The 12683-nt window shown below is 42.6% G+C and overlaps 1 long non-coding RNA gene across 1 annotated transcript; it reads left to right on the forward strand.

Moving 5' to 3' along the window:
- Positions 1–2496: 2496 nt before the first annotated feature.
- Positions 2497–12502, forward strand: LOC113224594. The gene is made up of 4 exons (XR_003309287.2): positions 2497–3100; positions 3755–3791; positions 10955–11128; positions 12476–12502. It is a non-coding gene; the product is annotated as an uncharacterized LOC113224594 (long non-coding RNA).
- The last annotated feature ends 181 nt before the right edge of the window (positions 12503–12683 follow it).

Below are 12683 nucleotides of genomic sequence, written 5' to 3' on the forward strand. Positions count from 1 at the left end.
AAAAAAAAAAAAAAAAAAGGAAAAGAAAAAAATATCATTTTAAAATAAAAAAGAAACCAGGAATTTTTCTTTGAATTGTCTGGCTTGTCATTTCCTTCTTTTCTGTTGCTTTGTATCATGCTGCCATTTTCTTTACTTCTGCTTCTAGGCATCTGAATTTACTTGAGAGAACCACCTACTCATGTTATTTTGACTTTTAAAAAGAATTTATTGTTTTCTTAAATTACAAAAGTAAATGAGCTTCAGTATAAAAACACTTAAAATAGTCTAGCAATATATGAAGTAAAAAAGAGATGCCCTCTTCTTTTTTTTTTTTTTTGAGACAGAGTCTCACTCTGTCATGTTCTGTCGCCCAGGCTGGAGTGCAGTGGTGATCTCAGCTCACTGTAAGCTCCACCTCCCGGGTTCACGCTATTCTCCTGCCTCAGCCTCCCGAGTAGCTGGGACTACAGGCGCCCGCCACCATGCCTGGCTAATTTTTTGTATTTTTAGTAGAGACGGGGTTTCACCGTGTTAGCCAGGATGGCCTTGCTCTTCTGACTTTGTGGTTCGCCTGCCTCAGCCTCCCAAAGTGCTGGGATTACAGGCGTGAGCCACCACCTATGCTTTTTTTTTTTTGAGATGGAGTCTTGCTCTGTCGCCCAGGCTGGAGTGCAGTGGTGCAATCTCGGCTCACTGCAACCTCCGCCTCTTGGATTCAAGTGATTCTCCTGCCTCAGTCTCCCAGGCAGCTGGGACTATAGGTGCATGCCACCCCACCCAGCTAATTTTTGTATTAAAAAAAAATTTTTTTTGAGATGGAGTCTCGTTCTGTCGCCAGGCTGGAGTGCAGTGGTGCGATCTCGGTTCACTGCAATCTCTGTCTCCTGGGTTCAAGCGATTCTCCTGCCTCTGCCTCCAGAGTAGCTGGGACTACAGGCACGTGCCACCACGCCCAGCTAATTTTTGTATTTTTAGTAGGGATGGAGTTTCACCGTATTGGTCAGGCTGATCTTGAACTCCTGACGTCGTGGTCTTGAACTCCTGACGTCCTGATCCACCTGCCTCGGCCTCCCAAAGTGCTGAGATTACAGGTGTGAGGTACCACACCCGGCTGAGATGCCCTCTTCTTATACCTCTTTATTTCCTCTTTCCAGAAGAAAATACTGTTTTGTGTCCTTCAAGACTTTTTTATATTTATTGTTTATTTATTTTGTGTTGGAGTCTCATTCTGTTGCCTAGGCTGAAGTACAGTGGCGCGATCTCAGCTCACTGCAGCCCACCTCCCAGGCTCAAGTGATTCTCATGCCTCAGCCTCTGGAGTAGCTGGGATTGCAGGCATGTACCACTGTGCCCGGCTAATGTTTTTGTATTTTTAGTAGAGACGGTGTTTCACCATGTTGGCCAGGCTGGTCTTGAACTCCTGACCTCAGGTGATCTGCCCACCTTAGCCTCCCAAAGTGCTGGGATTACAGGTGTGAGCCACTGTGCCCGGCCTAATTTATTTATTTTTTCCTGAGACAAAGTCTCACTCTTTTGCCCAGGCTGGAGTGCAGTGGTACAATCTCAGCTCACTGCAACCTCTGCCTCCTGGGTTCAAGTGATTCTCGTGCCTCAGCCTCCCAAGTAGCTGGGATTACAGGCACTCGCCACCATGCCCGGCTAATTTTTTTTTTTTTTTTTTTTGGTATTTTTATTAGAGACAGGGTTTCACCATGTTAGCCAAGCTGATCTCAAACTCTCTAGCTTAGGTGATCCACCTGTCTCAACCTCCCAAAGTGCTGGGATTACAGGCGTGAGCCACTGTGCCCAGCCATTTTTTAATTGTTAGTAGAGATGAGTTCTCCATGTGTTACCTAGGCTAGTCTTGAACTCTTGGGCTCAAGTGATCCTGCCACCTTGGCCTTCCAAAGTGTTGGGATTATAGGTGTGAGCCACTGCAGCCAGCCCAAAAGCTATGTGTATGTTTGTGTGTGTGTGTGTGTGTGTGTGTGTGTGTATTTTTTTGAGATGGAGTCTGGCTCTGTCGCCCAGGCTGGAGTGCAGTGACACAATCTTGGCTCACTGCAAGCTCCGCCTCCTGGGTTCACGCCATTCTCCTGCCTCAGCCTCCCAAGTAGCTGGGACTACAGTTGTGTGTCACCACGCCCGGCTCATTTTTTGTATTTTTAGTAGAGACAGGGTTTCACTGTGTTAGCCAGGATGGTCTCGATCTCCTGACCTTGTGATCTGCTTGCCTCGGCCTCCCAAAGTGCTGGGATTACAGGCGTGAGCCACCGTGCCTGGCCAAAAGCTATATTTCGAATCACATTTGCACACTGGCTCAAGTTAAGCCACAGGAAAGTTCAATCTGAAATTTAGTTACCGTTATAAAAATTGCCATTTTTTTTATAAATGGCATTTATATGCCATTTTTTATATAAGAGCCAGCTAATCAATATTTGAGTTACTTAATCAACAGCAGACTTGGAGTTATATGGATTTGAGAGAGTTTCTAAGAGCCCTCAATTCATTTCCTCAACATTTTGGAACATGTGTTGATAATGTGATAAAACATTTCCCTTTGCCAACAATTGCGGATAATGCGATTGCCTCAAATAAACATAAAAAACAGAAAAACAAAAAACCAGACATCCTGAGTAATATATTCCAGAAATCAGATTGTGCATTTAGTGTTGCTAGGGAGGATTATGCCATTTTGCTGCTCCAAATCATAAACTTTTCATAGAGGAAGTGTTTCCCCAAGGACCAAAGAATCCTTCCTTTTTCCCCATTGTAAATTTACCATGCTTTTTGTCCTAGATCTGTTGTTTTAGGTCAATCATAACCAAAAGATGAATCTTTATGTAGTTATTTCTGTAAACAAAATTTTACTTGTTGATGACTACATTAGTGTTACTAAAACTTGATTTGGCTTTGTAGAGGAGATACATCATTGTGTTGTGAATTTTAATTTCACCTTCTAATAGATTTTGTGGTTTCATTTTACCAGTTTTAATAATGGAACAAGTGTGGTATTTTTAACTATCATACTTAAATTTTGTGTTTAATTTTTCTCTAAATTATATTTAATATGTTTACTTTTCAGGAATTACCCAACTCTGTCTTTTTGGTGATGGAGGTAGGTAGTATAGAAACTTCTGTTTAATTTATTTCCAATTTCTTTTTTTTTTTTTAGATTCTAGCATAAATCTTCGTATTTCAAATCGCTTTTGATTAATGTGAACCTTAAGATTGACAGTAGATAAATTATTTGAATGTTTGTGTTAATAAAGTTGATTCGGTGATCTAGATTCTACTCAAGGAATATAAATTTTTTTTTTTTTTTTTTTTTTTTGAGACGGAGTCTCGCTCTGTCACCCAGGCTGGAGTGCAGTGGCCGGATCTCAGCTCACTGCAAGCTCTGCCTCCCGGGTTTACGCTATTCTCCTGCCTCAGCCTCCTGGGTAGCTGGGACTACGGGCGCCCGCCACCTCGCCCGGCTAGTTTTTTGTATTTTTTAGTAGAGACGGGGTTTCACCGTGTTAGCCTGGATGGTCTCGATCTCCTGACCTCGTAATCCGCCTGTCTCGGCCTCCCAAAGTGCTGGGATTACCGGCTTGAGCCACCGCGCCCGGCCAAGGAATATAAAATTTTAAAAATTTTGAATCTATGTTTTTAGGCTATATTTACATGACATTATATACAAATGATTTTTTTAATCACAATTGAGAATAGATTGAATTAATCTTGAATCACTGTGTTTATTTTCATTACTTTCTCTTTTCTATGTCAGTATTGCAATGGTGGAGACCTCGCAGATTATTTGCAAGGTAACTGTGTGTGTGTGTCAGTGTTCAATAAAGATAGTGCTGCAGCCTGTTTAATTCTAAGAGGTACTTTTGAAATACACTACCCATTTTCTGCTCTTGTATAGAAACATTCAGTAAATATTTGTGTATTTGTTTGACTTGTGATCACTTTGCAGACCAGTTGTTGTTTGTGGTTTTGTTCCTAAGCTTTACTTGTATATAAGTATTTACCTTTTTGTGTGTCTCTCTCTGACAGTGTTTGAGAGATGGTCCTATCCCCAGGAGAGGAGAAACCCGATAGAATTCCTCTCCTTCAAAAGTCTTCACTGAGTTGTAGTCCTTTCCATTTCTTTCAAAATAAAAAAAATTATAGTGGAAAAATGTATCCAAGAATGTATTTGTGTGAACATTTCTTGTAATTAAAAAAAGGCAACAAAAAACATTATAAGGCATTAAAGGTAACATTGAAATTATTTTGTGGTACAGAAGTAAGATTTTAGTATTAGATGGTGCTTGAAATTTTGAACCCAAAATGCATACATGTAGGATATGAAGCATTCAGATCAAATTGTGTGCCTCCAGAGTATTTTCTTTTTCTTTCCTTTTTTTTTTTTTTTTGGAGATAAAGTCTTGCTCTGTCGCCCAGGCTGGAGTGCAGTGGTGCATTCTCAGCTCACTGCAACCTCCGCCTCCGCCTCCTGGGTTCAAGTGATTCTCCTGCCTCAGCCTTCCGAGTAGCTGGGATTACAGGTGCATGCCACCATGCCCAGCTAATTTTTGTATTTTTAGTAGAGACAGGATTTCACCATGTTGATCAGGCTGGTCCCAAACTCCTGACCTCGTGATCCGCCGGCCTAGGCCTCCCAAAGTGCTGGGATTATAGGGTGAGCCGCCACACCTGGCCAGTGAAGGCAGTACCTACTTGTTCACCCCTTAAAAGTTGCAAGGGGAATATGCAAAAAGACAGTAAAAGGTTAACACATTCAACCTATAAATAGATTATGGCATCTGAGCGTGGTGGCTCACACCTATAATCCCAGCACTTTGGGAGGCCAAGGCGGGTAGATCACCTGAGGTCGGGAGTTCGAGACCAGCCTGACCAACATGGAGAAAACTCATCTCTACTAAGAATACAAAAGTAGCTGGGGGTGGTGGCACATGCCTGTGATCCCAGCTACTTGGGAGGCTGAGGCAGGAGAATCATTTGAACCCAGGAGGTGGAAGTTGCAGTGAGCCGAGATCACGACATTGCACTCCAGCCTGGGCAACAAGATGGAAGCTCCCATCTCAGGAAAAAAAAAAAAAAAACAGATTACGGCAGTTGATGGTAAAGCACTATGGACAATTTACAAAATATAACATAGATATATAGGATAATATAGAATATTGCTAACATTCAGAAGCTGTGTAGAGAAAAATGTAAAGAATACCAGTACTTGCACCCACTACCACCATTTACAAGGGAATTATAGGCTGGGCATGGTGGCTCACACCTGTAATCCCAGCACTTTGGGAGGCCAAGGTGGGCGGATCACTTGAGGCCAGGAATTTGAGACTAGCCTGTTCAACATGGTGAAACCCTGTCTCTACTAAAAATATAAAACGTAGCTGGGCATGGTGGTGCATGCCTGTAGTCTTAGCTGCTTGGGAGGCTGAGGCAGGAGAATCTCTTGGACCTGGGTGGCGGAGGTTGCAGTGAGCTGAGATCAAGCCATTTTACTCTAGCCTGGGCTGCAGAGCAAGACTGTCTCAAAAAAATCCCCCCAAAATAGAAGAAAGAAATTATAAATACAGTTGAAGCTCCCTGTAAGCCCTTCTGCAGTCCCATTCCTGTCCTTTCCCTAGAGGCAGCCATTGTCCTGAATTTGGTAGTTTAAAAAAAAAAAAAAACTGTCAATTTAGTAAACACATTTCAAAATGTTATTCGTAGATAGAACGCAGTGAGACAGACACTTTCATTCACTGCTGTTGGCAAGGAGTTAAGGTGGAAAGCACCCTGCTCTGCCTTTCTTCACGTCCTTGGTGTTCCTGATGAAGCGCTTTTCTACTTGGGGTCAGACTGAGTGACACCAGCTTACAGCCTGCATTAGAATGTCAGTTGACACCAGCTTACAGCCCTCATTAGAATACCAGTTTTTTTTTTTTGAGTCCTGTGGGTCATACCTGTAATCCCAGCACTTTGGGAGGCCCAGACGGGCGGATCACAAGGTCAGGAGATCGAGACCATCCTGACTGACATGGTGAAACCCCATCTCTACTAAAAATACAAAAAATTAGGCAGGCGTTATGGCGGGTGCCTGTAGTCCCAGCTACTCGGGAGGGAGAGGCAGGAGAATGGCGTGAACCCGGGAGGCGGAGCTTGCAGTGTGCTGAGATCATGCCACTGCACTCCAGCCTGGGTGACAGAGCAAGACTCCGTCTCAAAAAACAAAAAAAGAATATCAGTTTTTTCTTTTCTAGAGAGCATGTTGTTAAAAAAAAAAAAAGAGAATATCAGTCTCATTAGCAACTGTTATTCACCCGTAGAAGCACTATTACAACAGTTTTGTTGAACTCTTGTGTTTGATACTCTAAAGCAATATTGTTAGGAGACTCAATAGTGAAGAGCTTAAGAGCTTGAATGTTGGAGTCAGTCAGGTAAGCATGGTTCTAGCACCAGTGTTTACTCATACTGCTGTATGATTTTGGTTTTATAACTTCTCCCTGGTCTTTCTCTGTCACAGTCTGTAAGGGAATCCCTTGTAGTATGAAAGCACTTTAAAGTCACGTGAAAGAAATTCTGGTCCTTAGAGGAATTATTGAGATCTGCACTGTCCAATATAGTAGCCACTGACCACATTGGGCTCTTGAAATGTGGCTAGTCAGAATCAAGATGTGCTATAAGTGTAAAATGCACAACGGAATTTGAATACTTCATCAGAAGGAAAGAATGATTAAATCTCATTAATTTAAAAATATTTATTACGAGTTGAAATGGTAATATTTTGGATATATTGAGTTAAATATATTAATTATATCTCTTTCTTTTCACCTTTTAAAATCTGGCCACAAGAAAATGGAAAGTTTGATGTGTGGCCACCTTAATATTCGTGTTGGAGAGCACTGGTCTAGAAGGTCTGGAATGTTTAGAAGGTCTGGAATGTCTAGAAGGTTGAATGCCATTGTGTCACAATAGGATCATTTAGTCCTTTAATTTGCTCTTTGAAACAAACACCTTTTACATTTTCTTTCTTTCTTTTTTTTCTTTTTGAGACAAGAGTCTCACTCCATCGCCCAGGCGGGAATGCAGTGGTGTGATCTCGGCTCACTGCAACCTCTGCTACCTGGGTTCAAGCCATTCTCCTGCCTCCGCCTCCCAAGTATGCTACAGGCACCTGCCAGTGTGCCTGGCTGATTTTGTATTTTTAGTAGAGATGGGGTTTCGCCATGTTGGCCAGGCTGGTCTTGAACTCCTGACCTCAGGCGATCCACCCTCCTCGGCGTCCCAAAGTGTTGGGAATACAGGCGTGAGCTGCCGTGCCCAGCCAAAATGAATTTTAAATAATACCATCCATTTCAGTTGTCACAATGTAATTTAAGTAAAACATTACAAAAATAAAGTTCTAGTTGTTGATTTGACCTCCCCACTATTATGCAATAATATATATATATTAGCATCTGCAAGAAAGTAGATCTGGAAAAATGCACATCAAATTGTTAACAGTGTTCATCTCCAAAGGATGATTTTTTTTTTTTTTTGAGATGGAGTCTTGCTTTATTGCCCAGGCTGGAGTGCAGTGGCAGGATCTCGGTTCATTGCAAGCTCCACCTCCCAGGTTCAGACTATTCTCCTGTCTCAGCTTCCCGAGTAGCTGGGACTACAGGTGTGCACCACCATGCCGGGCTAATTTTTGTATTTTTAGTAGAGACAGCATTTCACCGTGTTGGCCAGGCTGGTCTCAAACTCCTGACCTCATGATCCACCTGCCTTGGCCTCCCAAAGTGCTGGGATTACAGGCATGAGCCACCACACCCAGCCCCCCGAAATTTTTTTAAATTTTATTTATTAATTTTTGAGATGGCATCTGTGTAGTCCAAGCTGGAGTGCAATGGCACGATCTTGGCTCACTGCAACTTCTGCCTCCCAGGCTCAAGTGATTCTCGTGCCTCAGCCTCCCAAGTAGCTGGACTGTAGACGTGTGCCACCATGCCGGGCTAAGTTTTTGCATTTTAGTAGAGGTGGGGTTTCATCATGTTACCCAGGGTGGTCTCAGACTCCTGAGCTCAGGTGATTCGCTCACGTTGGCCTCCCAAAGTGCTGGGGTTACAGGTGTGAGCCACCATACCCAGCCTTAAATTTTAATTTTTTTGTAGAGGCAGAGTCTTACCATGTTGCCTAGGCTGGTCTCAAACTCCTGGGCTCAGGCAGTCCCTCTGCCATGGCCTCCCAAAGTGCTGGGATTACAGGCATGAGCCACACACTGGGCCATATTTGATAATTTTTAAATCATAAAGTTTAATTTTATTTGAAGATGTTAAGGACATGTAAAACTTGACAGGTCATTAAAATGATTTTAAAACCATAATATTTCACTTGTTCCAAGTATTAATGTTATTTCTCTCTTATTTACAAATGGAAAGGTTATATAGAACATATTCTAAGAATTACATGGACAGACATGCATCACAGATAATTTAAATAGGTACATGGATACTAAATCCTCAGTGGAGGTAAGGAATTACACTTGTGACTTTTAGACTCATTGTAATAAGCTTATTTGCATACTTACTACATTGAAATATTATGTGCAAAGCCCTTTTCTAAAGATTTCATAATTTTTTTCTTTTCTTTTTTTTTTTTTTTGAGATGGAGTCTTGCTCTGTCACCCAGGCCTGGAGTGCAGTGGCGCGATCTCGGCTCACCGCAAGGTCCGCCTCCCGGGTTCACGCTGTTCTCCTGCCTCAGCCTCCCGAGAAGCTGCGACTACAGGCGCCCACCAGCAAGCCCGGCTAATATTTTTGTATTATTAGTAGAGACGGGGTTTCACCGTGTTAGCGAGGATGGTCTCGATCTCCTGACCTCGTGATCCACGCGTCTCGGCCTCTCAAAGTGCTGGGATTACAGGCTTGAGCCACCACGCCCGGCCAGAACATATTCTAAGAATTACATGGATAGACATGCATCACAGATAATTTAAATAGGTACATGGATACTAAATCCTCAGTGGAGATAAGGAATTACACTTGTGACTTTTAGACTCATTGTAATAAGCTTATTTGCATACTTACTACATTGAAATATTATGTGCAAAGCCCTTTTCTAAAGATTTCATGATTTTTTTCTTTTCTTTTTTTTCTTTTCTTTTTTTTTTTTTGAGATGGAGTCTGCTCTGTCACCCAGGCTGGCGTGCAGGGCGCCATCTCGGCTCACTGCAAGCTGTGCCTACCGGGTTCACGCCATTCTCCTGCCTCAGCCTCCCGAGAAGCTGCAACTACAGGCGCCCACCACCAAGCCTGGCTAATATTTTTGTATTTTTAGTAGAGACGGGGTCTCACCACGTTAGCCAGGATGGTCTCGATCTCCTGACCTCGTGATCCACCTGCCTTGGCCTCCCAAAGTACTGGGATTACAGGCGTGAGCCACCGCGCCTGGCTTCTTTTTAATGTAAATATTTTTTGCTAATCTTCTCTGTACAAATTTTATTATATGTGCTGCTGAAACGAGCAGAAGTTTTCATTATTAAATGGGTTTTATTTAATCATCATGTCAACCTCATGTAGTCTCATGAACTTTTATACATGAGGAAGGTGGGCACAGAGGGATCGTCTTTAGGGTAATACATTCAGTGGAAGACCTAGGAGTTGAACAAAGGCAGCCAGACTCCAAATCAAGCTGTTAACCACAACATGCTCAGGCATACACAGAAATAATGTAGAATTTACTGAATAGGCTGGTCACGATGTTTCTCACTGTAATCCCAGCACTGTGGGTGGCCGAGGCGAGTGGATCACTTAGGTCAGGAGTTCAAGACCAGCCTGGCCAACATGGCAAAACCCTGTCTCTACAAAAATAGAAAAATTAGTTGGGCATGGTGAAACATGCCTGTAGTCCCAGCTACTCGGGAGGCTGAAGCAGGAGAATCTCTTGAACCCAGGAGGCGGAGCTTGCAGTAAGCCGAGATTGTGCCACTGCACTCCAGCCTAGGGGACAGAGTGAAACTCTGTCTCAAAAAAAAAAAAAATTTACTGAATAATGACTCACTACTTTCAAATAATGTTCATATCACCTCTTTATAGTGGTGAAATAGGTTAAAACATTTATACTTAGGTATCTTTAGTTATGAAAGATATTCTAGTGGAATGGGGGATATGGGAGATAAAAGGACAGAGTAGATACAGTAACACAGATGCTTCACAGGTACAGGTAGCAGTAGTATCCAGGTCCCTCTGGTCAAAGATTTTGCTTGTTTGTAACTTGTGTTCACATAATGATTGGAATTAAATATGGACACTTATTCCAGATATTTGACTAATATGAAGGGGAACCTAGCTTTTGGCTTGTAAAGGACATTCGTATTTATTGAGTACCTATGGTGTTCAGAGTCATGTGGGCACCATCAGCAGTAAAAACATGAAGGGAAAAGCAAAACACACAGGTGAAACAAGATGAAAGTGCCCATCAGTTCTCTTTACAACAGGTTGACTGCAAGTTTTGAGAAATCTGGTATCTCTTCATAAACGTCAATTATTAAAGTTAAAAATGGGCCGGGCGCGGTGGCTCAAGCCTGTAATCCCAGCACTTTGGGAGGCCGAGACGGGCGGATCACGAGGTCAGGAGATCGAGACCATCCTCGCTAACACGGTGAAACCCCGTCTGTACTAAAAAATAGAAAAAAAAAACTAGCTGGGCAAGGTGGCGGGCGTCTGTAGTCCCAGCTACTCGGGAGGCTGAGGCAGGAGAATAGCGTAAACCTGGGAGGCGGAGCTTGCAGTGAGCTGAGATCCAGTCACTGCACTCCAGCCCGGGCGACAGAGCGAGACTCCGTCTCAAAAAAAAAAAAAAAAAAAGTTAAAAATGAATAAATGTGAATACAAATTCCTTATTCCCTTCATGCTGTCCTTAACACCCCAATCCTGTTGATGGAATATGCAGATGGTATTTGATTTTTTGTGCTTAAATATTTACGTGACTCCTTTTGTACCAGCAAAAGGAACTCTCAGTGAAGACACCATCAGAGTGTTTCTGCATCAGATTGCTGCTGCCATGTGAATCCTGCACAGCAAAGGAATCATCCACAGAGATCTCAAACCACAGAACATCTTGCTGTCCCATGCTAATCGCAGAAAATCAAGTGTCAGTGGTATTCGCATCAAAATAGGTAAATGGCCATGTATTGTGTTATGGAAAGGACATTTTTGAAACTATTTTTAGACAACTTTAGCTTTATTGAATGATGAATTTTTTTTTTTTTGAGATGGAGTCTTGCTCTGTTGCCCAGACTGGAGTGTAGTGGGATGATCTCGGCTCACTGCAACCTACGCCTCCTGGGTTTGAGCGATTCTCCTGCCTCAGCCTCCTGAGTAACTGGGATTACAGGCATGCACCACTACGCCTAGCTAAATTTTGTATTTTTAGTAGAGACGGGGTTTCACCGTGTTGGCCAGGCTGGTCTTGAACTCCTAACCTCAGGTGATCTGCCCGCCTCAGCCTCTGAAAGTGCTGGGATTACAGGTGTGAGCCACCACACCTGGCTAACTGATGGATTTTATTGATGCAATTTTGATATTTTTATTGAGATCGTGGAGTTCTTTTAGGTGAATCCTTTACATTATTGACAGTGTCTGCTAAGTCTCAGGCAATGCTGACAGGCCCTCATCAGGAGCTCTAAATATGAATTCCTGTGTCTCTCGAGAGGAAAATTGATGTGGTGTGGTTACTGGCAGCAAATTAATAACCCTGTTTCTTTTTTTTTCTTTGAGATGGAGTCTCATTCTGTCACCCAGGCTGGAGTGAGGCATGATCTCAGCTCACTACAACCTTCCGCCTCCCAGGTTCAAGAGATTCTCCTGCCTCAGCCTCCCAAGTCGCTGGGATGTGCAAGTAGCTGGCATGTTCCACCACACCCAGCTAATTTTTTTTTTGTATATATTTTTTTAGTGGGGACGGGGTTTCACCATGTTGGCCAGGCTGGTCTCAAACCCCTGACCTCAGGTGATCCGCCCACCTTGGCCTCCCAAAGTGCTGGGATTATGGGCGTGAGCCGCCACGCCCAGCCATAACCCTGATTCTTGACAGTTCCTAGGCTTTTGACATAGGGATCTCAGAGACCATCTAGTTTAGCCCTTTGCAGTTTTTTTTTAGCAGTACCTCAAAATTACTTGAAACAATAAAAACATAATTGTTCACATTCTACATCTGATATTGATATTTAATGAAAACTGTATTAATGAGCTACTTATTATAATTAGCATTTTCACTTGCAAAGTTTCATGCACCTTGGTTACAAATCTGGCAGAGGAGTGACTTGTACAGTTGACGATTACTACTATTTTTAGCTTGTTGAAATTGAGGTAGCTACTTTTTTCTTTGGTGGACAGTGATATTCAGTAAGCTGTTTATTTTTCACAGTCCTTTGTGCCTTCTTGTGTCTTGAAGAATCATATGATGTATGTTAGGTATCAGCGAAGATATAATTTGCTTTTCTACTTTCTATTTTGTGAAATAGCGGATTTTGGTTTTGCTCGTTACCTACATAGTAACATGATGGCTGTACCTATGTTACCTACATAGTAACATGATGGCTGCAACACTGTGTGGATCCCCGATGTACATGGTGAGTGAGTTTTTGCATCCTTGTGTGTTTAAAGCGTGGCTCCATAAGCATTGGAATTTAAATATAATGCTTGCTTCCAAATAAGATGTGATCTTACATA

The sequence above is a fragment of the Piliocolobus tephrosceles genome, chromosome 16, assembly GCF_002776525.5.
Source record: "Piliocolobus tephrosceles isolate RC106 chromosome 16, ASM277652v3, whole genome shotgun sequence".
Taxonomy (NCBI): domain Eukaryota; kingdom Metazoa; phylum Chordata; class Mammalia; order Primates; family Cercopithecidae; genus Piliocolobus; species Piliocolobus tephrosceles.